The 22,599-nt window shown below is 42.1% G+C and overlaps 30 non-coding genes and 7 pseudogenes across 30 annotated transcripts; all 37 read right to left on the bottom strand.

Moving 5' to 3' along the window:
* Positions 1–479: 479 nt before the first annotated feature.
* Positions 480–598, bottom strand: LOC138408638 (5S ribosomal RNA). Its single transcript, XR_011241957.1, has one exon. It is a non-coding gene; the product is annotated as a 5S ribosomal RNA (ribosomal RNA).
* Positions 599–1,088: 490 nt separating this feature from the next.
* On the bottom strand, positions 1,089–1,207 carry LOC138408639 (5S ribosomal RNA). Its single transcript, XR_011241958.1, has one exon. It is a non-coding gene; the product is annotated as a 5S ribosomal RNA (ribosomal RNA).
* Positions 1,208–1,697: 490 nt separating this feature from the next.
* LOC138409685 (5S ribosomal RNA) lies at positions 1,698–1,816 on the bottom strand (annotated as a pseudogene).
* A 490-nt stretch (positions 1,817–2,306) lies between these two features.
* Positions 2,307–2,425, bottom strand: LOC138409207 (5S ribosomal RNA). Its single transcript, XR_011242527.1, has one exon. It is a non-coding gene; the product is annotated as a 5S ribosomal RNA (ribosomal RNA).
* A 490-nt stretch (positions 2,426–2,915) lies between these two features.
* LOC138408640 (5S ribosomal RNA) lies at positions 2,916–3,034 on the bottom strand. The gene has a single exon (XR_011241959.1). It is a non-coding gene; the product is annotated as a 5S ribosomal RNA (ribosomal RNA).
* A 490-nt stretch (positions 3,035–3,524) lies between these two features.
* On the bottom strand, positions 3,525–3,643 carry LOC138408641 (5S ribosomal RNA). The gene has a single exon (XR_011241960.1). It is a non-coding gene; the product is annotated as a 5S ribosomal RNA (ribosomal RNA).
* Positions 3,644–4,127: 484 nt separating this feature from the next.
* On the bottom strand, positions 4,128–4,246 carry LOC138409008 (5S ribosomal RNA). The gene has a single exon (XR_011242329.1). It is a non-coding gene; the product is annotated as a 5S ribosomal RNA (ribosomal RNA).
* A 490-nt stretch (positions 4,247–4,736) lies between these two features.
* Positions 4,737–4,855, bottom strand: LOC138409208 (5S ribosomal RNA). The gene has a single exon (XR_011242528.1). It is a non-coding gene; the product is annotated as a 5S ribosomal RNA (ribosomal RNA).
* A 490-nt stretch (positions 4,856–5,345) lies between these two features.
* On the bottom strand, positions 5,346–5,464 carry LOC138408642 (5S ribosomal RNA). Its single transcript, XR_011241961.1, has one exon. It is a non-coding gene; the product is annotated as a 5S ribosomal RNA (ribosomal RNA).
* Positions 5,465–5,954: 490 nt separating this feature from the next.
* Positions 5,955–6,073, bottom strand: LOC138408643 (5S ribosomal RNA). Its single transcript, XR_011241962.1, has one exon. It is a non-coding gene; the product is annotated as a 5S ribosomal RNA (ribosomal RNA).
* A 490-nt stretch (positions 6,074–6,563) lies between these two features.
* LOC138409333 (5S ribosomal RNA) lies at positions 6,564–6,682 on the bottom strand. Its single transcript, XR_011242653.1, has one exon. It is a non-coding gene; the product is annotated as a 5S ribosomal RNA (ribosomal RNA).
* A 490-nt stretch (positions 6,683–7,172) lies between these two features.
* LOC138410236 (5S ribosomal RNA) lies at positions 7,173–7,291 on the bottom strand. Its single transcript, XR_011243032.1, has one exon. It is a non-coding gene; the product is annotated as a 5S ribosomal RNA (ribosomal RNA).
* Positions 7,292–7,780: 489 nt separating this feature from the next.
* Positions 7,781–7,899, bottom strand: LOC138409009 (5S ribosomal RNA). Its single transcript, XR_011242330.1, has one exon. It is a non-coding gene; the product is annotated as a 5S ribosomal RNA (ribosomal RNA).
* A 490-nt stretch (positions 7,900–8,389) lies between these two features.
* On the bottom strand, positions 8,390–8,508 carry LOC138409010 (5S ribosomal RNA). Its single transcript, XR_011242331.1, has one exon. It is a non-coding gene; the product is annotated as a 5S ribosomal RNA (ribosomal RNA).
* A 490-nt stretch (positions 8,509–8,998) lies between these two features.
* LOC138408644 (5S ribosomal RNA) lies at positions 8,999–9,117 on the bottom strand. Its single transcript, XR_011241963.1, has one exon. It is a non-coding gene; the product is annotated as a 5S ribosomal RNA (ribosomal RNA).
* Positions 9,118–9,607: 490 nt separating this feature from the next.
* On the bottom strand, positions 9,608–9,726 carry LOC138409836 (5S ribosomal RNA; annotated as a pseudogene).
* A 490-nt stretch (positions 9,727–10,216) lies between these two features.
* Positions 10,217–10,335, bottom strand: LOC138408374 (5S ribosomal RNA). The gene has a single exon (XR_011241693.1). It is a non-coding gene; the product is annotated as a 5S ribosomal RNA (ribosomal RNA).
* Positions 10,336–10,825: 490 nt separating this feature from the next.
* LOC138410237 (5S ribosomal RNA) lies at positions 10,826–10,944 on the bottom strand. The gene has a single exon (XR_011243033.1). It is a non-coding gene; the product is annotated as a 5S ribosomal RNA (ribosomal RNA).
* A 490-nt stretch (positions 10,945–11,434) lies between these two features.
* On the bottom strand, positions 11,435–11,553 carry LOC138408645 (5S ribosomal RNA). Its single transcript, XR_011241964.1, has one exon. It is a non-coding gene; the product is annotated as a 5S ribosomal RNA (ribosomal RNA).
* A 490-nt stretch (positions 11,554–12,043) lies between these two features.
* On the bottom strand, positions 12,044–12,162 carry LOC138408375 (5S ribosomal RNA). Its single transcript, XR_011241694.1, has one exon. It is a non-coding gene; the product is annotated as a 5S ribosomal RNA (ribosomal RNA).
* Positions 12,163–12,652: 490 nt separating this feature from the next.
* LOC138408555 (5S ribosomal RNA) lies at positions 12,653–12,771 on the bottom strand. Its single transcript, XR_011241874.1, has one exon. It is a non-coding gene; the product is annotated as a 5S ribosomal RNA (ribosomal RNA).
* A 490-nt stretch (positions 12,772–13,261) lies between these two features.
* On the bottom strand, positions 13,262–13,380 carry LOC138408647 (5S ribosomal RNA). Its single transcript, XR_011241966.1, has one exon. It is a non-coding gene; the product is annotated as a 5S ribosomal RNA (ribosomal RNA).
* Positions 13,381–13,870: 490 nt separating this feature from the next.
* LOC138408784 (5S ribosomal RNA) lies at positions 13,871–13,989 on the bottom strand. Its single transcript, XR_011242104.1, has one exon. It is a non-coding gene; the product is annotated as a 5S ribosomal RNA (ribosomal RNA).
* Positions 13,990–14,479: 490 nt separating this feature from the next.
* On the bottom strand, positions 14,480–14,598 carry LOC138408648 (5S ribosomal RNA). The gene has a single exon (XR_011241967.1). It is a non-coding gene; the product is annotated as a 5S ribosomal RNA (ribosomal RNA).
* Positions 14,599–15,088: 490 nt separating this feature from the next.
* LOC138409028 (5S ribosomal RNA) lies at positions 15,089–15,207 on the bottom strand. The gene has a single exon (XR_011242349.1). It is a non-coding gene; the product is annotated as a 5S ribosomal RNA (ribosomal RNA).
* Positions 15,208–15,697: 490 nt separating this feature from the next.
* On the bottom strand, positions 15,698–15,816 carry LOC138409837 (5S ribosomal RNA; annotated as a pseudogene).
* A 490-nt stretch (positions 15,817–16,306) lies between these two features.
* LOC138408376 (5S ribosomal RNA) lies at positions 16,307–16,425 on the bottom strand. Its single transcript, XR_011241695.1, has one exon. It is a non-coding gene; the product is annotated as a 5S ribosomal RNA (ribosomal RNA).
* A 490-nt stretch (positions 16,426–16,915) lies between these two features.
* Positions 16,916–17,034, bottom strand: LOC138409838 (5S ribosomal RNA; annotated as a pseudogene).
* Positions 17,035–17,524: 490 nt separating this feature from the next.
* Positions 17,525–17,643, bottom strand: LOC138408377 (5S ribosomal RNA). The gene has a single exon (XR_011241696.1). It is a non-coding gene; the product is annotated as a 5S ribosomal RNA (ribosomal RNA).
* Positions 17,644–18,133: 490 nt separating this feature from the next.
* On the bottom strand, positions 18,134–18,252 carry LOC138408649 (5S ribosomal RNA). Its single transcript, XR_011241968.1, has one exon. It is a non-coding gene; the product is annotated as a 5S ribosomal RNA (ribosomal RNA).
* Positions 18,253–18,742: 490 nt separating this feature from the next.
* LOC138409088 (5S ribosomal RNA) lies at positions 18,743–18,861 on the bottom strand. Its single transcript, XR_011242409.1, has one exon. It is a non-coding gene; the product is annotated as a 5S ribosomal RNA (ribosomal RNA).
* A 490-nt stretch (positions 18,862–19,351) lies between these two features.
* Positions 19,352–19,470, bottom strand: LOC138408650 (5S ribosomal RNA). Its single transcript, XR_011241969.1, has one exon. It is a non-coding gene; the product is annotated as a 5S ribosomal RNA (ribosomal RNA).
* A 490-nt stretch (positions 19,471–19,960) lies between these two features.
* On the bottom strand, positions 19,961–20,079 carry LOC138409839 (5S ribosomal RNA; annotated as a pseudogene).
* A 490-nt stretch (positions 20,080–20,569) lies between these two features.
* LOC138409352 (5S ribosomal RNA) lies at positions 20,570–20,686 on the bottom strand. The gene has a single exon (XR_011242672.1). It is a non-coding gene; the product is annotated as a 5S ribosomal RNA (ribosomal RNA).
* A 490-nt stretch (positions 20,687–21,176) lies between these two features.
* On the bottom strand, positions 21,177–21,295 carry LOC138409841 (5S ribosomal RNA; annotated as a pseudogene).
* A 489-nt stretch (positions 21,296–21,784) lies between these two features.
* LOC138410238 (5S ribosomal RNA) lies at positions 21,785–21,903 on the bottom strand. The gene has a single exon (XR_011243034.1). It is a non-coding gene; the product is annotated as a 5S ribosomal RNA (ribosomal RNA).
* A 491-nt stretch (positions 21,904–22,394) lies between these two features.
* On the bottom strand, positions 22,395–22,513 carry LOC138409842 (5S ribosomal RNA; annotated as a pseudogene).
* Positions 22,514–22,599: the final 86 nt, after the last annotated feature.

Consider the following 22,599-nt stretch of genomic DNA (forward strand, 5'->3'; position numbering starts at 1 on the left):
CCCACAATACCTCCTTTATACATGTGAATCATCACCATCATCAATGGTTCTTCTGTTGCTTTGCAACCATAGCATCTTGAGGTGTGGGTGGGCAGGAGTGTCAATTGTTCCAAAATCAATCTCAAGGTGCAATTTTGTCATATCGTTGCAAGAAAAAAATCATTACAATTTTCAAAAATGACCTTCAGCAATATTGTCAGTGTTTCATATCCAGTTGTTTCCCTGATGCAGAGTAAACTCCCTGCTCTTTCATCGCTCTCTCCAAATAAGACCATTTGAAAATGATATGTTAATAAAACATGAATAAAGTAGTGTTTTGATTAGAAACAAATCTGATGAATGCTCACTTTCACCTTTCAGTGATGATGTGAGGGTTCCATATTCTTTTTTCCTTTGATGAACAGTCTTTCCTGCTCTTTCCAAGAGGTGTCTCCTCTGAAGCAGCAGCAACAGCGCCCTCTGCAAAGAAAAGTCTAAAAAGCTTACAGCACCTGGTATTCCCAGGCGGTCTTCCATTCAAGTACTAACCAGGCCCGACCCTGCTTAGCTTCCGAGATCGGACGAGATCGGGCGTGTTCAGGGTGGTATGGCCGTAAGCGATTAACTCCACCCACAATACCTCCTTTATACATGTGAATCATCACCATCATCAATGGTTCTTCTGTTGCTTTGCAACCATAGCATCTTGAGGTGTGGGTGGGCGGGAGTGTCAATTGTTCCAAAATCAATCTCAAGGTGCAATTTTGTCATATCGTTGCAAGAAAAAAATCATTACAATTTTCAAAAATGACCTTCAGCAATATTGTCAGTGTTTCATATCCAGTTGTTTCCCTGATGCAGAGTAAACTCCCTGCTCTTTCATCGCTCTCTCCAAATAAGACCATTTGAAAATGATATGTTAATAAAACATGAATAAAGTAGTGTTTTGATTAGAAACAAATCTGATGAATGCTCACTTTCACCTTTCAGTGATGATGTGAGGGTTCCATATTCTTTTTTCCTTTGATGAACAGTCTTTCCTGCTCTTTCCAAGAGGTGTCTCCTCTGAAGCAGCAGCAACAGCGCCCTCTGCAAAGAAAAGTCTAAAAAGCTTACAGCACCTGGTATTCCCAGGCGGTCTTCCATTCAAGTACTAACCAGGCCCGACCCTGCTTAGCTTCCGAGATCGGACGAGATCGGGCGTGTTCAGGGTGGTATGGCCGTAAGCGATTAACTCCACCCACAATACCTCCTTTATACATGTGAATCATCACCATCATCAATGGTTCTTCTGTTGCTTTGCAACCATAGCATCTTGAGGTGTGGGTGGGCGGGAGTGTCAATTGTTCCAAAATCAATCTCAAGGTGCAATTTTGTCATATCGTTGCAAGAAAAAAATCATTACAATTTTCAAAAATGACCTTCAGCAATATTGTCAGTGTTTCATATCCAGTTGTTTCCCTGATGCAGAGTAAACTCCCTGCTCTTTCATCGCTCTCTCCAAATAAGACCATTTGAAAATGATATGTTAATAAAACATGAATAAAGTAGTGTTTTGATTAGAAACAAATCTGATGAATGCTCACTCTCACCTTTCAGTGATGATGTGAGGGTTCCATATTCTTTTTTCCTTTGATGAACAGTCTTTCCTGCTCTTTCCAAGAGGTGTCTCCTCTGAAGCAGCAGCAACAGCGCCCTCTGCAAAGAAAAGTCTAAAAAGCTTACAGCACCTGGTATTCCCAGGCGGTCTCCGATTCAAGTACTAACCAGGCCCGACCCTGCTTAGCTTCCGAGATCGGACGAGATCGGGCTTGTTCAGGGTGGTATGGCCTTAAGTGATTAACTCCACCCACAATACCTCCTTTATACATGTGAATCATCACCATCATCAATGGTTCTTCTGTTGCTTTGCAACCATAGCATCTTGAGGTGTGGGTGGGCGGGGCGGTCAATTGTTCCAAAATCAATCTCAAGGTGCAATTTTGTCATATCGTTGCAAGAAAAAAATCATTACAATTTTCAAAAATGACCTTCAGCAATATTGTCAGTGTTTCATATCCAGTTGTTTCCCTGATGCAGAGTAAACTCCCTGCTCTTTCATCGCTCTCTCCAAATAAGACCATTTGAAAATGATATGTTAATAAAACATGAATAAAGTAGTGTTTTGATTAGAAACAAATCTGATGAATGCTCACTTTCACCTTTCAGTGATGATGTGAGGGTTCCATATTCTTTTTTCCTTTGATGAACAGTCTTTCCTGCTCTTTCCAAGAGGTGTCTCCTCTGAAGCAGCAGCAACAGCGCCCTCTGCAAAGAAAAGTCTAAAAAGCTTACAGCACCTGGTATTGCCAGGCGGTCTTCCATTCAAGTACTAACCAGGCCCGACCCTGCTTAGCTTCCGAGATCGGACGAGATCGGGCGTGTTCAGGGTGGTATGGCCGTAAGCGATTAACTCCACCCACAATACCTCCTTTATACATGTGAATCATCACCATCATCAATGGTTCTTCTGTTGCTTTGCAACCATAGCATCTTGAGGTGTGGGTGGGCGGGAGTGTCAATTGTTCCAAAATCAATCTCAAGGTGCAATTTTGTCATATCGTTGCAAGAAAAAAATCATTACAATTTTCAAAAATGACCTTCAGCAATATTGTCAGTGTTTCATATCCAGTTGTTTCCCTGATGCAGAGTAAACTCCCTGCTCTTTCATCGCTCTCTCCAAATAAGACCATTTGAAAATGATATGTTAATAAAACATGAATAAAGTAGTGTTTTGATTAGAAACAAATCTGATGAATGCTCACTTTCACCTTTCAGTGATGATGTGAGGGTTCCATATTCTTTTTTCCTTTGATGAACAGTCTTTCCTGCTCTTTCCAAGAGGTGTCTCCTCTGAAGCAGCAGCAACAGCGCCCTCTGCAAAGAAAAGTCTAAAAAGCTTACAGCACCTGGTATTCCCAGGCGGTCTTCCATTCAAGTACTAACCAGGCCCGACCCTGCTTAGCTTCCGAGATCGGACGAGATCGGGCGTGTTCAGGGTGGTATGGCCGTAAGCGATTAACTCCACCCACAATACCTCCTTTATACATGTGAATCATCACCATCATCAATGGTTCTTCTGTTGCTTTGCAACCATAGCATCTTGAGGTGTGGGTGGGCGGGAGTGTCAATTGTTCCAAAATCAATCTCAAGGTGCAATTTTGTCATATCGTTGCAAGAAAAAAATCATTACAATTTTCAAAAATGACCTTCAGCAATATTGTCAGTGTTTCATATCCAGTTGTTTCCCTGATGCAGAGTAAACTCCCTGCTCTTTCATCGCTCTCTCCAAATAAGACCATTTGAAAATGATATGTTAATAAAACATGAATAAAGTAGTGTTTTGATTAGAAACAAATCTGATGAATGCTCACTTTCACCTTTCAGTGATGATGTGAGGGTTCCATATTCTTTTTTCCTTTGATGAACAGTCTTTCCTGCTCTTTCCAAGAGGTGTCTCCTCTGAAGCAGCAGCAACAGCGCCCTCTGCAAAGAAAAGTCTAAAAAGCTTACAGCACCTGGTATTCCCAGGCGGTCTTCCATTCAAGTACTAACCAGGCCCGACCCTGCTTAGCTTCCGAGATCGGACGAGATCGGGCGTGTTCAGGGTGGTATGGCCGTAAGCGATTAACTCCACCCACAATACCTCCTTTATACATGTGAATCATCACCATCATCAATGGTTCTTCTGTTGCTTTGCAACCATAGCATCTTGAGGTGTGGGTGGGCGGGAGTGTCAATTGTTCCAAAATCAATCTCAAGGTGCAATTTTGTCATATCGTTGCAAGAAAAAAATCATTACAATTTTCAAAAATGACCTTCAGCAATATTGTCAGTGTTTCATATCCAGTTGTTTCCCTGATGCAGAGTAAACTCCCTGCTCTTTCATCGCTCTCTCCAAATAAGACCATTTGAAAATGATATGTTAATAAAACATGAATAAAGTAGTGTTTTGATTAGAAACAAATCTGATGAATGCTCCCTTTCACCTTTCAGTGATGATGTGAGGGTTCCATATTCTTTTTTCCTTTGATGAACAGTCTTTCCTGCTCTTTCCAAGAGGTGTCTCCTCTGAAGCAACAGCGCCCTCTGCAAAGAAAAGTCTAAAAAGCTTACAGCACCTGGTATTCCCAGGCGGTCTCCCATTCAAGTACTAACCAGGCCCGACCCTGCTTAGCTTCCGAGATCGGACGAGATCGGGCGTGTTCAGGGTTGTATGGCCGTAAGCGATTAACTCCACCCACAATACCTCCTTTATACATGTGAATCATCACCATCATCAATGGTTCTTCTGTTGCTTTGCAACCATAGCATCTTGAGGTGTGGGTGGGCGGGAGGGTCAATTGTTCCAAAATCAATCTCAAGGTGCAATTTTGTCATATCGTTGCAAGAAAAAAATCATTACAATTTTCAAAAATGACCTTCAGCAATATTGTCAGTGTTTCATATCCAGTTGTTTCCCTGATGCAGAGTAAACTCCCTGCTCTTTCATCGCTCTCTCCAAATAAGACCATTTGAAAATGATATGTTAATAAAACATGAATAAAGTAGTGTTTTGATTAGAAACAAATCTGATGAATGCTCACTTTCACCTTTCAGTGATGATGTGAGGGTTCCATATTCTTTTTTCCTTTGATGAACAGTCTTTCCTGCTCTTTCCAAGAGGTGTCTCCTCTGAAGCAGCAGCAACAGCGCCCTCTGCAAAGAAAAGTCTAAAAAGCTTACAGCACCTGGTATTGCCAGGCGGTCTTCCATTCAAGTACTAACCAGGCCCGACCCTGCTTAGCTTCCGAGATCGGACGAGATCGGGCGTGTTCAGGGTGGTATGGCCGTAAGCGATTAACTCCACCCACAATACCTCCTTTATACATGTGAATCATCACCATCATCAATGGTTCTTCTGTTGCTTTGCAACCATAGCATCTTGAGGTGTGGGTGGGCAGGAGTGTCAATTGTTCCAAAATCAATCTCAAGGTGCAATTTTGTCATATCGTTGCAAGAAAAAAATCATTACAATTTTCAAAAATGACCTTCAGCAATATTGTCAGTGTTTCATATCCAGTTGTTTCCCTGATGCAGAGTAAACTCCCTGCTCTTTCATCGCTCTCTCCAAATAAGACCATTTGAAAATGATATGTTAATAAAACATGAATAAAGTAGTGTTTTGATTAGAAACAAATCTGATGAATGCTCACTTTCACCTTTCAGTGATGATGTGAGGGTTCCATATTCTTTTTTCCTTTGATGAACAGTCTTTCCTGCTCTTTCCAAGAGGTGTCTCCTCTGAAGCAGCAGCAACAGCGCCCTCTGCAAAGAAAAGTCTAAAAAGCTTACAGCACCTGGTATTCCCAGGCGGTCTTCCATTCAAGTACTAACCAGGCCCGACCCTGCTTAGCTTCCGAGATCGGACGAGATCGGGCGTGTTCAGGGTGGTATGGCCGTAAGCGATTAACTCCACCCACAATACCTCCTTTATACATGTGAATCATCACCATCATCAATGGTTCTTCTGTTGCTTTGCAACCATAGCATCTTGAGGTGTGGGTGGGCGGGAGTGTCAATTGTTCCAAAATCAATCTCAAGGTGCAATTTTGTCATATCGTTGCAAGAAAAAAATCATTACAATTTTCAAAAATGACCTTCAGCAATATTGTCAGTGTTTCATATCCAGTTGTTTCCCTGATGCAGAGTAAACTCCCTGCTCTTTCATCGCTCTCTCCAAATAAGACCATTTGAAAATGATATGTTAATAAAACATGAATAAAGTAGTGTTTTGATTAGAAACAAATCTGATGAATGCTCACTTTCACCTTTCAGTGATGATGTGAGGGTTCCATATTCTTTTTTCCTTTGATGAACAGTCTTTCCTGCTCTTTCCAAGAGGTGTCTCCTCTGAAGCAGCAGCAACAGCGCCCTCTGCAAAGAAAAGTCTAAAAAGCTTACAGCACCTGGTATTCCCAGGCGGTCTTCCATTCAAGTACTAACCAGGCCCGACCCTGCTTAGCTTCCGAGATCGGACGAGATCGGGCGTGTTCAGGGTGGTATGGCCGTAAGCGATTAACTCCACCCACAATACCTCCTTTATACATGTGAATCATCACCATCATCAATGGTTCTTCTGTTGCTTTGCAACCATAGCATCTTGAGGTGTGGGTGGGCGGGAGTGTCAATTGTTCCAAAATCAATCTCAAGGTGCAATTTTGTCATATCGTTGCAAGAAAAAAATCATTACAATTTTCAAAAATGACCTTCAGCAATATTGTCAGTGTTTCATATCCAGTTGTTTCCCTGATGCAGAGTAAACTCCCTGCTCTTTCATCGCTCTCTCCAAATAAGACCATTTGAAAATGATATGTTAATAAAACATGAATAAAGTAGTGTTTTGATTAGAAACAAATCTGATGAATGCTCACTCTCACCTTTCAGTGATGATGTGAGGGTTCCATATTCTTTTTTCCTTTGATGAACAGTCTTTCCTGCTCTTTCCAAGAGGTGTCTCCTCTGAAGCAGCAGCAACAGCGCCCTCTGCAAAGAAAAGTCTAAAAAGCTTACAGCACCTGGTATTCCCAGGCGGTCTCCCATTCAAGTACTAACCAGGCCCGACCCTGCTTAGCTTCCGAGATCGGACGAGATCGGGCTTGTTCAGGGTGGTATGGCCTTAAGTGATTAACTCCACCCACAATACCTCCTTTATACATGTGAATCATCACCATCATCAATGGTTCTTCTGTTGCTTTGCAACCATAGCATCTTGAGGTGTGGGTGGGCGGGGCGGTCAATTGTTCCAAAATCAATCTCAAGGTGCAATTTTGTCATATCGTTGCAAGAAAAAAATCATTACAATTTTCAAAAATGACCTTCAGCAATATTGTCAGTGTTTCATATCCAGTTGTTTCCCTGATGCAGAGTAAACTCCCTGCTCTTTCATCGCTCTCTCCAAATAAGACCATTTGAAAATGATATGTTAATAAAACATGAATAAAGTAGTGTTTTGATTAGAAACAAATCTGATGAATGCTCCCTTTCACCTTTCAGTGATGATGTGAGGGTTCCATATTCTTTTTTCCTTTGATGAACAGTCTTTCCTGCTCTTTCCAAGAGGTGTCTCCTCTGAAGCAGCAGCAACAGCGCCCTCTGCAAAGAAAAGTCTAAAAAGCTTACAGCACCTGGTATTCCCAGGCGGTCTCCCATTCAAGTACTAACCAGGCCCGACCCTGCTTAGCTTCCGAGATCGGACGAGATCGGGCGTGTTCAGGGTGGTATGGCCGTAAGCGATTAACTCCACCCACAATACCTCCTTTATACATGTGAATCATCACCATCATCAATGGTTCTTCTGTTGCTTTGCAACCATAGCATCTTGAGGTGTGGGTGGGCGGGAGGGTCAATTGTTCCAAAATCAATCTCAAGGTGCAATTTTGTCATATCGTTGCAAGAAAAAAATCATTACAATTTTCAAAAATGACCTTCAGCAATATTGTCAGTGTTTCATATCCAGTTGTTTCCCTGATGCAGAGTAAACTCCCTGCTCTCTCATCGCTCTCTCCAAATAAGACCATTTGAAAATGATATGTTAAAAAACATGAATAAAGTAGTGTTTTGATTAGAAACAAATCTGATGAATGCTCACTTTCACCTTTCAGTGATGATGTGAGGGTTCCATATTCTTTTTTCCTTTGATGAACAGTCTTTCCTGCTCTTTCCAAGAGGTGTCTCCTCTGAAGCAGCAGCAACAGCGCCCTCTGCAAAGAAAAGTCTAAAAAGCTTACAGCACCTGGTATTCCCAGGCGGTCTCCCATTCAAGTACTAACCAGGCCCGACCCTGCTTAGCTTCCGAGATCGGACGAGATCGGGCGTGTTCAGGGTTGTATGGCCGTAAGCGATTAACTCCACCCACAATACCTCCTTTATACATGTGAATCATCACCATCATCAATGGTTCTTCTGTTGCTTTGCAACCATAGCATCTTGAGGTGTGGGTGGGCGGGAGGGTCAATTGTTCCAAAATCAATCTCAAGGTGCAATTTTGTCATATCGTTGCAAGAAAAAAATCATTACAATTTTCAAAAATGACCTTCAGCAATATTGTCAGTGTTTCATATCCAGTTGTTTCCCTGATGCAGAGTAAACTCCCTGCTCTCTCATCGCTCTCTCCAAATAAGACCATTTGAAAATGATATGTTAATAAAACATGAATAAAGTAGTGTTTTGATTAGAAACAAATCTGATGAATGCTCACTTTCACCTTTCAGTGATGATGTGAGGGTTCCATATTCTTTTTTCCTTTGATGAACAGTCTTTCCTGCTCTTTCCAAGAGGTGTCTCCTCTGAAGCAGCAGCAACAGCGCCCTCTGCAAAGAAAAGTCTAAAAAGCTTACAGCACCTGGTATTCCCAGGCGGTCTCCCATTCAAGTACTAACCAGGCCCGACCCTGCTTAGCTTCCGAGATCGGACGAGATCGGGCGTGTTCAGGGTTGTATGGCCGTAAGCGATTAACTCCACCCACAATACCTCCTTTATACATGTGAATCATCACCATCATCAATGGTTCTTCTGTTGCTTTGCAACCATAGCATCTTGAGGTGTGGGTGGGCGGGAGGGTCAATTGTTCCAAAATCAATCTCAAGGTGCAATTTTGTCATATCGTTGCAAGAAAAAAATCATTACAATTTTCAAAAATGACCTTCAGCAATATTGTCAGTGTTTCATATCCAGTTGTTTCCCTGATGCAGAGTAAACTCCCTGCTCTTTCATCGCTCTCTCCAAATAAGACCATTTGAAAATGATATGTTAATAAAACATGAATAAAGTAGTGTTTTGATTAGAAACAAATCTGATGAATGCTCACTTTCACCTTTCAGTGATGATGTGAGGGTTCCATATTCTTTTTTCCTTTGATGAACAGTCTTTCCTGCTCTTTCCAAGAGGTGTCTCCTCTGAAGCAGCAGCAACAGCGCCCTCTGCAAAGAAAAGTCTAAAAAGCTTACAGCACCTGGTATTCCCAGGCGGTCTTCCATTCAAGTACTAACCAGGCCCGACCCTGCTTAGCTTCCGAGATCGGACGAGATCGGGCGTGTTCAGGGTGGTATGGCCGTAAGCGATTAACTCCACCCACAATACCTCCTTTATACATGTGAATCATCACCATCATCAATGGTTCTTCTGTTGCTTTGCAACCATAGCATCTTGAGGTGTGGGTGGGCGGGAGTGTCAATTGTTCCAAAATCAATCTCAAGGTGCAATTTTGTCATATCGTTGCAAGAAAAAAATCATTACAATTTTCAAAAATGACCTTCAGCAATATTGTCAGTGTTTCATATCCAGTTGTTTCCCTGATGCAGAGTAAACTCCCTGCTCTTTCATCGCTCTCTCCAAATAAGACCATTTGAAAATGATATGTTAATAAAACATGAATAAAGTAGTGTTTTGATTAGAAACAAATCTGATGAATGCTCACTCTCACCTTTCAGTGATGATGTGAGGGTTCCATATTCTTTTTTCCTTTGATGAACAGTCTTTCCTGCTCTTTCCAAGAGGTGTCTCCTCTGAAGCAGCAGCAACAGCGCCCTCTGCAAAGAAAAGTCTAAAAAGCTTACAGCACCTGGTATTCCCAGGCGGTCTCCGATTCAAGTACTAACCAGGCCCGACCCTGCTTAGCTTCCGAGATCGGACAAGATCGGGCTTGTTCAGGGTGGTATGGCCTTAAGTGATTAACTCCACCCACAATACCTCCTTTATACATGTGAATCATCACCATCATCAATGGTTCTTCTGTTGCTTTGCAACCATAGCATCTTGAGGTGTGGGTGGGCGGGGCGGTCAATTGTTCCAAAATCAATCTCAAGGTGCAATTTTGTCATATCGTTGCAAGAAAAAAATCATTACAATTTTCAAAAATGACCTTCAGCAATATTGTCAGTGTTTCATATCCAGTTGTTTCCCTGATGCAGAGTAAACTCCCTGCTCTTTCATCGCTCTCTCCAAATAAGACCATTTGAAAATGATATGTTAATAAAACATGAATAAAGTAGTGTTTTGATTAGAAACAAATCTGATGAATGCTCCCTTTCACCTTTCAGTGATGATGTGAGGGTTCCATATTCTTTTTTCCTTTGATGAACAGTCTTTCCTGCTCTTTCCAAGAGGTGTCTCCTCTGAAGCAGCAGCAACAGCGCCCTCTGCAAAGAAAAGTCTAAAAAGCTTACAGCACCTGGTATTCCCAGGCGGTCTCCCATTCAAGTACTAACCAGGCCCGACCCTGCTTAGCTTCCGAGATCGGACGAGATCGGGCGTGTTCAGGGTGGTATGGCCATAAGCGATTAACTCCACCCACAATACCTCCTTTATACATGTGAATCATCACCATCATCAATGGTTCTTCTGTTGCTTTGCAACCATAGCATCTTGAGGTGTGGGTGGGCGGGAGGGTCAATTGTTCCAAAATCAATCCCAAGGTGCAATTTTGTCATATCGTTGCAAGAAAAAAATCATTACAATTTTCAAAAATGACCTTCAGCAATATTGTCAGTGTTTCATATCCAGTTGTTTCCCTGATGCAGAGTAAACTCCCTGCTCTTTCATCGCTCTCTCCAAATAAGACCATTTGAAAATGATATGTTAATAAAACATGAATAAAGTAGTGTTTTGATTAGAAACAAATCTGATGAATGCTCCCTTTCACCTTTCAGTGATGATGTGAGGGTTCCATATTCTTTTTTCCTTTGATGAACAGTCTTTCCTGCTCTTTCCAAGAGGTGTCTCCTCTGAAGCAGCAGCAACAGCGCCCTCTGCAAAGAAAAGTCTAAAAAGCTTACAGCACCTGGTATTCCCAGGCGGTCTCCCATTCAAGTACTAACCAGGCCCGACCCTGCTTAGCTTCCGAGATCGGACGAGATCGGGCGTGTTCAGGGTGGTATGGCCGTAAGCGATTAACTCCACCCACAATACCTCCTTTATACATGTGAATCATCACCATCATCAATGGTTCTTCTGTTGCTTTGCAACCATAGCATCTTGAGGTGTGGGTGGGCGGGAGTGTCAATTGTTCCAAAATCAATCTCAAGGTGCAATTTTGTCATATCGTTGCAAGAAAAAAATCATTACAATTTTCAAAAATGACCTTCAGCAATATTGTCAGTGTTTCATATCCAGTTGTTTCCCTGATGCAGAGTAAACTCCCTGCTCTTTCATCGCTCTCTCCAAATAAGACCATTTGAAAATGATATGTTAATAAAACATGAATAAAGTAGTGTTTTGATTAGAAACAAATCTGATGAATGCTCACTTTCACCTTTCAGTGATGATGTGAGGGTTCCATATTCTTTTTTCCTTTGATGAACAGTCTTTCCTGCTCTTTCCAAGAGGTGTCTCCTCTGAAGCAGCAGCAACAGCGCCCTCTGCAAAGAAAAGTCTAAAAAGCTTACAGCACCTGGTATTCCCAGGCGGTCTTCCATTCAAGTACTAACCAGGCCCGACCCTGCTTAGCTTCCGAGATCGGACGAGATCGGGCGTGTTCAGGGTGGTATGGCCGTAAGCGATTAACTCCACCCACAATACCTCCTTTATACATGTGAATCATCACCATCATCAATGGTTCTTCTGTTGCTTTGCAACCATAGCATCTTGAGGTGTGGGTGGGCGGGAGTGTCAATTGTTCCAAAATCAATCTCAAGGTGCAATTTTGTCATATCGTTGCAAGAAAAAAATCATTACAATTTTCAAAAATGACCTTCAGCAATATTGTCAGTGTTTCATATCCAGTTGTTTCCCTGATGCAGAGTAAACTCCCTGCTCTTTCATCGCTCTCTCCAAATAAGACCATTTGAAAATGATATGTTAATAAAACATGAATAAAGTAGTGTTTTGATTAGAAACAAATCTGATGAATGCTCACTCTCACCTTTCAGTGATGATGTGAGGGTTCCATATTCTTTTTTCCTTTGATGAACAGTCTTTCCTGCTCTTTCCAAGAGGTGTCTCCTCTGAAGCAGCAGCAACAGCGCCCTCTGCAAAGAAAAGTCTAAAAAGCTTACAGCACCTGGTATTCCCAGGCGGTCTCCCATTCAAGTACTAACCAGGCCCGACCCTGCTTAGCTTCCGAGATCGGACGAGATCGGGCGTGTTCAGGGTGGTATGGCCATAAGCGATTAACTCCACCCACAATACCTCCTTTATACATGTGAATCATCACCATCATCAATGGTTCTTCTGTTGCTTTGCAACCATAGCATCTTGAGGTGTGGGTGGGCGGGAGTGTCAATTGTTCCAAAATCAATCTCAAGGTGCAATTTTGTCATATCGTTGCAAGAAAAAAATCATTACAATTTTCAAAAATGACCTTCAGCAATATTGTCAGTGTTTCATATCCAGTTGTTTCCCTGATGCAGAGTAAACTCCCTGCTCTTTCATCGCTCTCTCCAAATAAGACCATTTGAAAATGATATGTTAATAAAACATGAATAAAGTAGTGTTTTGATTAGAAACAAATCTGATGAATGCTCCCTTTCACCTTTCAGTGATGATGTGAGGGTTCCATATTCTTTTTTCCTTTGATGAACAGTCTTTCCTGCTCTTTCCAAGAGGTGTCTCCTCTGAAGCAGCAGCAACAGCGCCCTCTGCAAAGAAAAGTCTAAAAAGCTTACAGCACCTGGTATTCCCAGGCGGTCTCCCATTCAAGTACTAACCAGGCCCGACCCTGCTTAGCTTCCGAGATCGGACGAGATCGGGCGTGTTCAGGGTGGTATGGCCGTAAGTGATTAACTCCACCCACAATACCTCCTTTATACATGTGAATCATCACCATCATCAATGGTTCTTCTGTTGCTTTGCAACCATAGCATCTTGAGGTGTGGGTGGGCGGGAGTGTCAATTGTTCCAAAATCAATCTCAAGGTGCAATTTTGTCATATCGTTGCAAGAAAAAAATCATTACAATTTTCAAAAATGACCTTCAGCAATATTGTCAGTGTTTCATATCCAGTTGTTTCCCTGATGCAGAGTAAACTCCCTGCTCTTTCATCGCTCTCTCCAAATAAGACCATTTGAAAATGATATGTTAATAAAACATGAATAAAGTAGTGTTTTGATTAGAAACAAATCTGATGAATGCTCACTTTCACCTTTCAGTGATGATGTGAGGGTTCCATATTCTTTTTTCCTTTGATGAACAGTCTTTCCTGCTCTTTCCAAGAGGTGTCTCCTCTGAAGCAGCAGCAACAGCGCCCTCTGCAAAGAAAAGTCTAAAAAGCTTACAGCACCTGGTATTCCCAGGCGGTCTTCCATTCAAGTACTAACCAGGCCCGACCCTGCTTAGCTTCCGAGATCGGACGAGATCGGGCGTGTTCAGGGTGGTATGGCCGTAAGCGATTAACTCCACCCACAATACCTCCTTTATACATGTGAATCATCACCATCATCAATGGTTCTTCTGTTGCTTTGCAACCATAGCATCTTGAGGTGTGGGTGGGCGGGAGTGTCAATTGTTCCAAAATCAATCTCAAGGTGCAATTTTGTCATATCGTTGCAAGAAAAAAATCATTACAATTTTCAAAAATGACCTTCAGCAATATTCTCAGTGTTTCATATCCAGTTGTTTCCCTGATGCAGAGTAAACTCCCTGCTCTTTCATCGCTCTCTCCAAATAAGACCATTTGAAAATGATATGTTAATAAAACATGAATAAAGTAGTGTTTTGATTAGAAACAAATCTGATGAATGCTCCCTTTCACCTTTCAGTGATGATGTGAGGGTTCCATATTCTTTTTTCCTTTGATGAACAGTCTTTCCTGCTCTTTCCAAGAGGTGTCTCCTCTGAAGCAGCAGCAACAGCGCCCTCTGCAAAGAAAAGTCTAAAAAGCTTACAGCACCTGGTATTCCCAGGCGGTCTCCCATTCAAGTACTAACCAGGCCCGATCCTGCTTAGCTTCCGAGATCGGACGAGATCGGGCGTGTTCAGGGTGGTATGGCCGTAAGCGATTAACTCCACCCACAATACCTCCTTTATACATGTGAATCATCACCATCATCAATGGTTCTTCTGTTGCTTTGCAACCATAGCATCTTGAGGTGTGGGTGGGCGGGAGTGTCAATTGTTCCAAAATCAATCTCAAGGTGCAATTTTGTCATATCGTTGCAAGAAAAAAATCATTACAATTTTCAAAAATGACCTTCAGCAATATTGTCAGTGTTTCATATCCAGTTGTTTCCCTGATGCAGAGTAAACTCCCTGCTCTTTCATCGCTCTCTCCAAATAAGACCATTTGAAAATGATATGTTAATAAAACATGAATAAAGTAGTGTTTTGATTAGAAACAAATCTGATGAATGCTCACTTTCACCTTTCAGTGATGATGTGAGGGTTCCATATTCTTTTTTCCTTTGATGAACAGTCTTTCCTGCTCTTTCCAAGAGGTGTCTCCTCTGAAGCAGCAGCAACAGCGCCCTCTGCAAAGAAAAGTCTAAAAAGCTTACAGCACCTGGTATTCCCAGGCGGTCTTCCATTCAAGTACTAACCAGGCCCGACCCTGCTTAGCTTCCGAGATCGGACGAGATCGGGCGTGTTCAGGGTGGTATGGCCGTAAGCGATTAACTCCACCCACAATACCTCCTTTATACATGTGAATCATCACCATCATCAATGGTTCTTCTGTTGCTTTGCAACCATAGCATCTTGAGGTGTGGGTGGGCGGGAGTGTCAATTGTTCCAAAATCAATCTCAAGGTGCAATTTTGTCATATCGTTGCAAGAAAAAAATCATTACAATTTTCAAAAATGACCTTCAGCAATATTGTCAGTGTTTCATATCCAGTTGTTTCCCTGATGCAGAGTAAACTCCCTGCTCTTTCATCGCTCTCTCCAAATAAGACCATTTGAAAATGATATGTTAATAAAACATGAATAAAGTAGTGTTTTGATTAGAAACAAATCTGATGAATGCTCACTTTCACCTTTCAGTGATGATGTGAGGGTTCCATATTCTTTTTTCCTTTGATGAACAGTCTTTCCTGCTCTTTCCAAGAGGTGTCTCCTCTGAAGCAGCAGCAACAGCGCCCTCTGCAAAGAAAAGTCTAAAAAGCTTACAGCACCTGGTATTCCCAGGCGGTCTTCCATTCAAGTACTAACCAGGCCCGACCCTGCTTAGCGTCCGAGATCGGACGAGATCGGGCGTGTTCAGGGTGGTATGGCCGTAAGCGATTAACTCCACCCACAATACCTCCTTTATACATGTGAATCATCACCATCATCAATGGTTCTTCTGTTGCTTTGCAACCATAGCATCTTGAGGTGTGGGTGGGCGGGAGTGTCAATTGTTCCAAAATCAATCTCAAGGTGCAATTTTGTCATATCGTTGCAAGAAAAAAATCATTACAATTTTCAAAAATGACCTTCAGCAATATTGTCAGTGTTTCATATCCAGTTGTTTCCCTGATGCAGAGTAAACTCCCTGCTCTTTCATCGCTCTCTCCAAATAAGACCATTTGAAAATGATATGTTAATAAAACATGAATAAAGTAGTGTTTTGATTAGAAACAAATCTGATGAATGCTCACTCTCACCTTTCAGTGATGATGTGAGGGTTCCATATTCTTTTTTCCTTTGATGAACAGTCTTTCCTGCTCTTTCCAAGAGGTGTCTCCTCTGAAGCAGCAGCAACAGCGCCCTCTGCAAAGAAAAGTCTAAAAAGCTTACAGCACCTGGTATTCCCAGGCGGTCTCCGATTCAAGTACTAACCAGGCCCGACCCTGCTTAGCTTCCGAGATCGGACAAGATCGGGCTTGTTCAGGGTGGTATGGCCTTAAGTGATTAACTCCACCCACAATACCTCCTTTATACATGTGAATCATCACCATCATCAATGGTTCTTCTGTTGCTTTGCAACCATAGCATCTTGAGGTGTGGGTGGGCGGGGCGGTCAATTGTTCCAAAATCAATCTCAAGGTGCAATTTTGTCATATCGTTGCAAGAAAAAAATCATTACAATTTTCAAAAATGACCTTCAGCAATATTGTCAGTGTTTCATATCCAGTTGTTTCCCTGATGCAGAGTAAACTCCCTGCTCTTTCATCGCTCTCTCCAAATAAGACCATTTGAAAATGATATGTTAATAAAACATGAATAAAGTAGTGTTTTGATTAGAAACAAATCTGATGAATGCTCCCTTTCACCTTTCAGTGATGATGTGAGGGTTCCATATTCTTTTTTCCTTTGATGAACAGTCTTTCCTGCTCTTTCCAAGAGGTGTCTCCTCTGAAGCAGCAGCAACAGCGCCCTCTGCAAAGAAAAGTCTAAAAAGCTTACAGCACCTGGTATTCCCAGGCGGTCTCCCATTCAAGTACTAACCAGGCCCGACCCTGCTTAGCTTCCGAGATCGGACGAGATCGGGCGTGTTCAGGGTGGTATGGCCATAAGCGATTAACTCCACCCACAATACCTCCTTTATACATGTGAATCATCACCATCATCAATGGTTCTTCTGTTGCTTTGCAACCATAGCATCTTGAGGTGTGGGTGGGCGGGAGTGTCAATTGTTCCAAAATCAATCCCAAGGTGCAATTTTGTCATATCGTTGCAAGAAAAAAATCATTACAATTTTCAAAAATGACCTTCAGCAATATTGTCAGTGTTTCATATCCAGTTGTTTCCCTGATGCAGAGTAAACTCCCTGCTCTTTCATCGCTCTCTCCAAATAAGACCATTTGAAAATGATATGTTAATAAAACATGAATAAAGTAGTGTTTTGATTAGAAACAAATCTGATGAATGCTCACTTTCACCTTTCAGTGATGATGTGAGGGTTCCATATTCTTTTTTCCTTTGATGAACAGTCTTTCCTGCTCTTTCCAAGAGGTGTCTCCTCTGAAGCAGCAGCAACAGCGCCCTCTGCAAAGAAAAGTCTAAAAAGCTTACAGCACCTGGTATTCCCAGGCGGTCTCCGATTCAAGTACTAACCAGGCCCGACCCTGCTTAGCTTCCGAGATCGGACAAGATCGGGCTTGTTCAGGGTGGTATGGCCTTAAGTGATTAACTCCACCCACAATACCTCCTTTATACATGTGAATCATCACCATCATCAATGGTTCTTCTGTTGCTTTGCAACCATAGCATCTTGAGGTGTGGGTGGGCGGGGCGGTCAATTGTTCCAAAATCAATCTCAAGGTGCAATTTTGTCATATCGTTGCAAGAAAAAAATCATTACAATTTTCAAAAATGACCTTCAGCAATATTGTCAGTGTTTCATATCCAGTTGTTTCCCTGATGCAGAGTAAACTCCCTGCTCTTTCATCGCTCTCTCCAAATAAGACCATTTGAAAATGATATGTTAATAAAACATGAATAAAGTAGTGTTTTGATTAGAAACAAATCTGATGAATGCTCCCTTTCACCTTTCAGTGATGATGTGAGGGTTCCATATTCTTTTTTCCTTTGATGAACAGTCTTTCCTGCTCTTTCCAAGAGGTGTCTCCTCTGAAGCAGCAGCAACAGCGCCCTCTGCAAAGAAAAGTCTAAAAAGCTTACAGCACCTGGTATTCCCAGGCGGTCTCCCATTCAAGTACTAACCAGGCCCGACCCTGCTTAGCTTCCGAGATCGGACGAGATCGGGCGTGTTCAGGGTGGTATGGCCATAAGCGATTAACTCCACCCACAATACCTCCTTTATACATGTGAATCATCACCATCATCAATGGTTCTTCTGTTGCTTTGCAACCATAGCATCTTGAGGTGTGGGTGGGCGGGAGTGTCAATTGTTCCAAAATCAATCCCAAGGTGCAATTTTGTCATATCGTTGCAAGAAAAAAATCATTACAATTTTCAAAAATGACCTTCAGCAATATTGTCAGTGTTTCATATCCAGTTGTTTCCCTGATGCAGAGTAAACTCCCTGCTCTTTCATCGCTCTCTCCAAATAAGACCATTTGAAAATGATATGTTAATAAAACATGAATAAAGTAGTGTTTTGATTAGAAACAAATCTGATGAATGCTCACTTTCACCTTTCAGTGATGATGTGAGGGTTCCATATTCTTTTTTCCTTTGATGAACAGTCTTTCCTGCTCTTTCCAAGAGGTGTCTCCTCTGAAGCAGCAGCAACAGCGCCCTCTGCAAAGAAAAGTCTAAAAAGCTTACAGCACCTGGTATTCCCAGGCGGTCTTCCATTCAAGTACTAACCAGGCCCGACCCTGCTTAGCTTCCGAGATCGGACGAGATCGGGCGTGTTCAGGGTGGTATGGCCGTAAGCGATTAACTCCACCCACAATACCTCCTTTATACATGTGAATCATCACCATCATCAATGGTTCTTCTGTTGCTTTGCAACCATAGCATCTTGAGGTGTGGGTGGGCGGGAGGGTCAATTGTTCCAAAATCAATCTCAAGGTGCAATTTTGTCATATCGTTGCAAGAAAAAAATCATTACAATTTTCAAAAATGACCTTCAGCAATATTGTCAGTGTTTCATATCCAGTTGTTTCCCTGATGCAGAGTAAACTCCCTGCTCTTTCATCGCTCTCTCCAAATAAGACCATTTGAAAATGATATGTTAATAAAACATGAATAAAGTAGTGTTTTGATTAGAAACAAATCTGATGAATGCTCACTCTCACCTTTCAGTGATGATGTGAGGGTTCCATATTCTTTTTTCCTTTGATGAACAGTCTTTCCTGCTCTTTCCAAGAGGTGTCTCCTCTGAAGCAGCAGCAACAGCGCCCTCTGCAAAGAAAAGTCTAAAAAGCTTACAGCACCTGGTATTCCCAGGCGGTCTCCGATTCAAGTACTAACCAGGCCCGACCCTGCTTAGCTTCCGAGATCGGACGAGATCGGGCGTGTTCAGGGTGGTATGGCCGTAAGCGATTAACTCCACCCACAATACCTCCTTTATACATGTGAATCATCACCATCATCAATGGTTCTTCTGTTGCTTTGCAACCATAGCATCTTGAGGTGTGGGTGGGCGGGAGTGTCAATTGTTCCAAAATCAATCTCAAGGTGCAATTTTGTCATATCGTTGCAAGAAAAAAATCATTACAATTTTCAAAAATGACCTTCAGCAATATTGTCAGTGTTTCATATCCAGTTGTTTCCCTGATGCAGAGTAAACTCCCTGCTCTTTCATCGCTCTCTCCAAATAAGACCATTTGAAAATGATATGTTAATAAAACATGAATAAAGTAGTGTTTTGATTAGAAAGAAATCTGATGAATGCTCACTTTCACCTTTCAGTGATGATGTGAGGGTTCCATATTCTTTTTTCCTTTGATGAACAGTCTTTCCTGCTCTTTCCAAGAGGTGTCTCCTCTGAAGCAGCAGCAACAGCGCCCTCTGCAAAGAAAAGTCTAAAAAGCTTACAGCACCTGGTATTCCCAGGCGGTCTTCCATTCAAGTACTAACCAGGCCCGACCCTGCTTAGCTTCCGAGATCGGACGAGATCGGGCGTGTTCAGGGTGGTATGGCCGTAAGCGATTAACTCCACCCACAATACCTCCTTTATACATGTGAATCATCACCATCATCAATGGTTCTTCTGTTGCTTTGCAACCATAGCATCTTGAGGTGTGGGTGGGCGGGAGTGTCAATTGTTCCAAAATCAATCTCAAGGTGCAATTTTGTCATATCGTTGCAAGAAAAAAATCATTACAATTTTCAAAAATGACCTTCAGCAATATTGTCAGTGTTTCATATCCAGTTGTTTCCCTGATGCAGAGTAAACTCCCTGCTCTTTCATCGCTCTCTCCAAATAAGACAATTTGAAAATGATATGTTAATAAAACATGAATAAAGTAGTGTTTTGATTAGAAACAAATCTGATGAATGCTCACTCTCACCTTTCAGTGATGATGTGAGGGTTCCATATTCTTTTTTCCTTTGATGAACAGTCTTTCCTGCTCTTTCCAAGAGGTGTCTCCTCTGAAGCAGCAGCAACAGCGCCCTCTGCAAAGAAAAGTCTAAAAAGCTTACAGCACCTGGTATTCCCAGGCGGTCTCCGATTCAAGTACTAACCAGGCCCGACCCTGCTTAGCTTCCGAGATCGGACAAGATCGGGCTTGTTCAGGGTGGTATGGCCTTAAGTGATTAACTCCACCCACAATACCTCCTTTATACATGTGAATCATCACCATCATCAATGGTTCTTCTGTTGCTTTGCAACCATAGCATCTTGAGGTGTGGGTGGGCGGGGCGGTCAATTGTTCCAAAATCAATCTCAAGGTGCAATTTTGTCATATCGTTGCAAGAAAAAAATCATTACAATTTTCAAAAATGACCTTCAGCAATATTGTCAGTGTTTCATATCCAGTTGTTTCCCTGATGCAGAGTAAACTCCCTGCTCTTTCATCGCTCTCTCCAAATAAGACCATTTGAAAATGATATGTTAATAAAACATGAATAAAGTAGTGTTTTGATTAGAAACAAATCTGATGAATGCTCACTTTCACCTTTCAGTGATGATGTGAGGGTTCCATATTCTTTTTTCCTTTGATGAACAGTCTTTCCTGCTCTTTCCAAGAGGTGTCTCCTCTGAAGCAGCAGCAACAGCGCCCTCTGCAAAGAAAAGTCTAAAAAGCTTACAGCACCTGGTATTCCCAGGCTCTCACATTCAAGTACTAACCAGGCCCCACCCTGCTTAGCTTCCGAGATCGGACGAGATCGGGCATGTTCAGGGTGGTATGGCCGTAAGCGATTAACTCCACCCACAATACCTCCTTTATACATGTGAATCATCACCATCATCAGTGGTTCTTCTGTTGCTTTGCAACCATAGCATCTTGAGGTGTGGGTGGGCGGGAGGGTCAATTGTTCCAAAATCAATCTCAAGGTGCAATTTTGTCATATCGTTGCAAGAAAAAAATCATTACAATTTTCAAAAATGACCTTCAGCAATATTGTCAGTGTTTCATATCCAGTTGTTTCCCTGATGCAGAGTAAACTCCCTGCTCTTTCATCGCTCTCTCCAAATAAGACAATTTGAAAATGATATGTTAATAAAACATGAATAAAGTAGTGTTTTGATTAGAAACAAATCTGATGAATGCTCACTTTCACCTTTCAGTGATGATGTGAGGGTTCCATATTCTTTTTTCCTTTGATGAACAGTCTTTCCTGCTCTTTCCAAGAGGTGTCTCCTCTGAAGCAGCAGCAACAGCGCCCTCTGCAAAGAAAAGTCTAAAAAGCTTACAGCACCTGGTATTCCCAGGCGGTCTCCGATTCAAGTACTAACCAGGCCCGACCCTGCTTAGCTTCCGAGATCGGACAAGATCGGGCTTGTTCAGGGTGGTATGGCCTTAAGTGATTAACTCCACCCACAATACCTCCTTTATACATGTGAATCATCACCATCATCAATGGTTCTTCTGTTGCTTTGCAACCATAGCATCTTGAGGTGTGGGTGGGCGGGAGGGTCAATTGTTCCAAAATCAATCTCAAGGTGCAATTTTGTCATATCGTTGCAAGAAAAAAATCATTACAATTTTCAAAAATGACCTTCAGCAATATTGTCAGTGTTTCATATCCAGTTGTTTCCCTGATGCAGAGTAAACTCCCTGCTCTTTCATCGCTCTCTCCAAATAAGACCATTTGAAAATGATATGTTAATAAAACATGAATAAAGTAGTGTTTTGATTAGAAACAAATCTGATGAATGCTCACTTTCACCTTTCAGTGATGATGTGAGGGTTCCATATTCTTTTTCCTTTGATGAACAGTCTTTCCTGCTCTTTCCAAGAGGTGTCTCCTCTGAAGCAGCAGCAACAGCGCCCTCTGCAAAGAAAAGTCTAAAAAGCTTACAGCACCTGGTATTCCCAGGCGGTCTCCCATTCAAGTACTAACCAGGCCCGACCCTGCTTAGCTTCCGAGATCGGACGAGATCGGGCGTGTTCAGGGTGGTATGGCCGTAAGCGATTAACTCCACCCACAATACCTCCTTTATACATGTGAATCATCACCATCATCAATGGTTCTTCTGTTGCTTTGCAACCATAGAATCTTGATGTGTGGGTGGGTTGGGGGGGTCAATTGTTCCAAAATCAATCTCAAGGTGCAATTTTGTCATATCGTTGCAAGAAAAAAATCATTACAATTTTCAAAAATGACCTTCAGCAATATTGTCAGTGTTTCATATCCAGTTGTTTCCCTGATGCAGAGTAAACTCCCTGCTCTTTCATCGCTCTCTCCAAATAAGACAATTTGAAAATGATATGTTAATAAAACATGAATAAAGTAGTGTTTTGATTAGAAACAAATCTGATGAATGCTCACTTTCACCTTTCAGTGATGATGTGAGGGTTCCATATTCTTTTTTCCTTTGATGAACAGTCTTTCCTGCTCTTTCCAAGAGGTGTCTCCTCTGAAGCAGCAGCAACAGCGCCCTCTGCAAAGAAAAGTCTAAAAAGCTTACAGCACCTGGTATTCCCAGGCGGTCTCCGATTCAAGTACTAACCAGGCCCGACCCTGCTTAGCTTCCGAGATCGGACAAGATCGGGCTTGTTCAGGGTGGTATGGCCTTAAGTGATTAACTCCACCCACAATACCTCCTTTATACATGTGAATCATCACCATCATCAATGGTTCTTCTGTTGCTTTGCAACCATAGCAT

This window comes from Paralichthys olivaceus, chromosome 5, assembly GCF_024713975.1.
Source record: "Paralichthys olivaceus isolate ysfri-2021 chromosome 5, ASM2471397v2, whole genome shotgun sequence".
NCBI lineage: Eukaryota > Metazoa > Chordata > Actinopteri > Pleuronectiformes > Paralichthyidae > Paralichthys > Paralichthys olivaceus.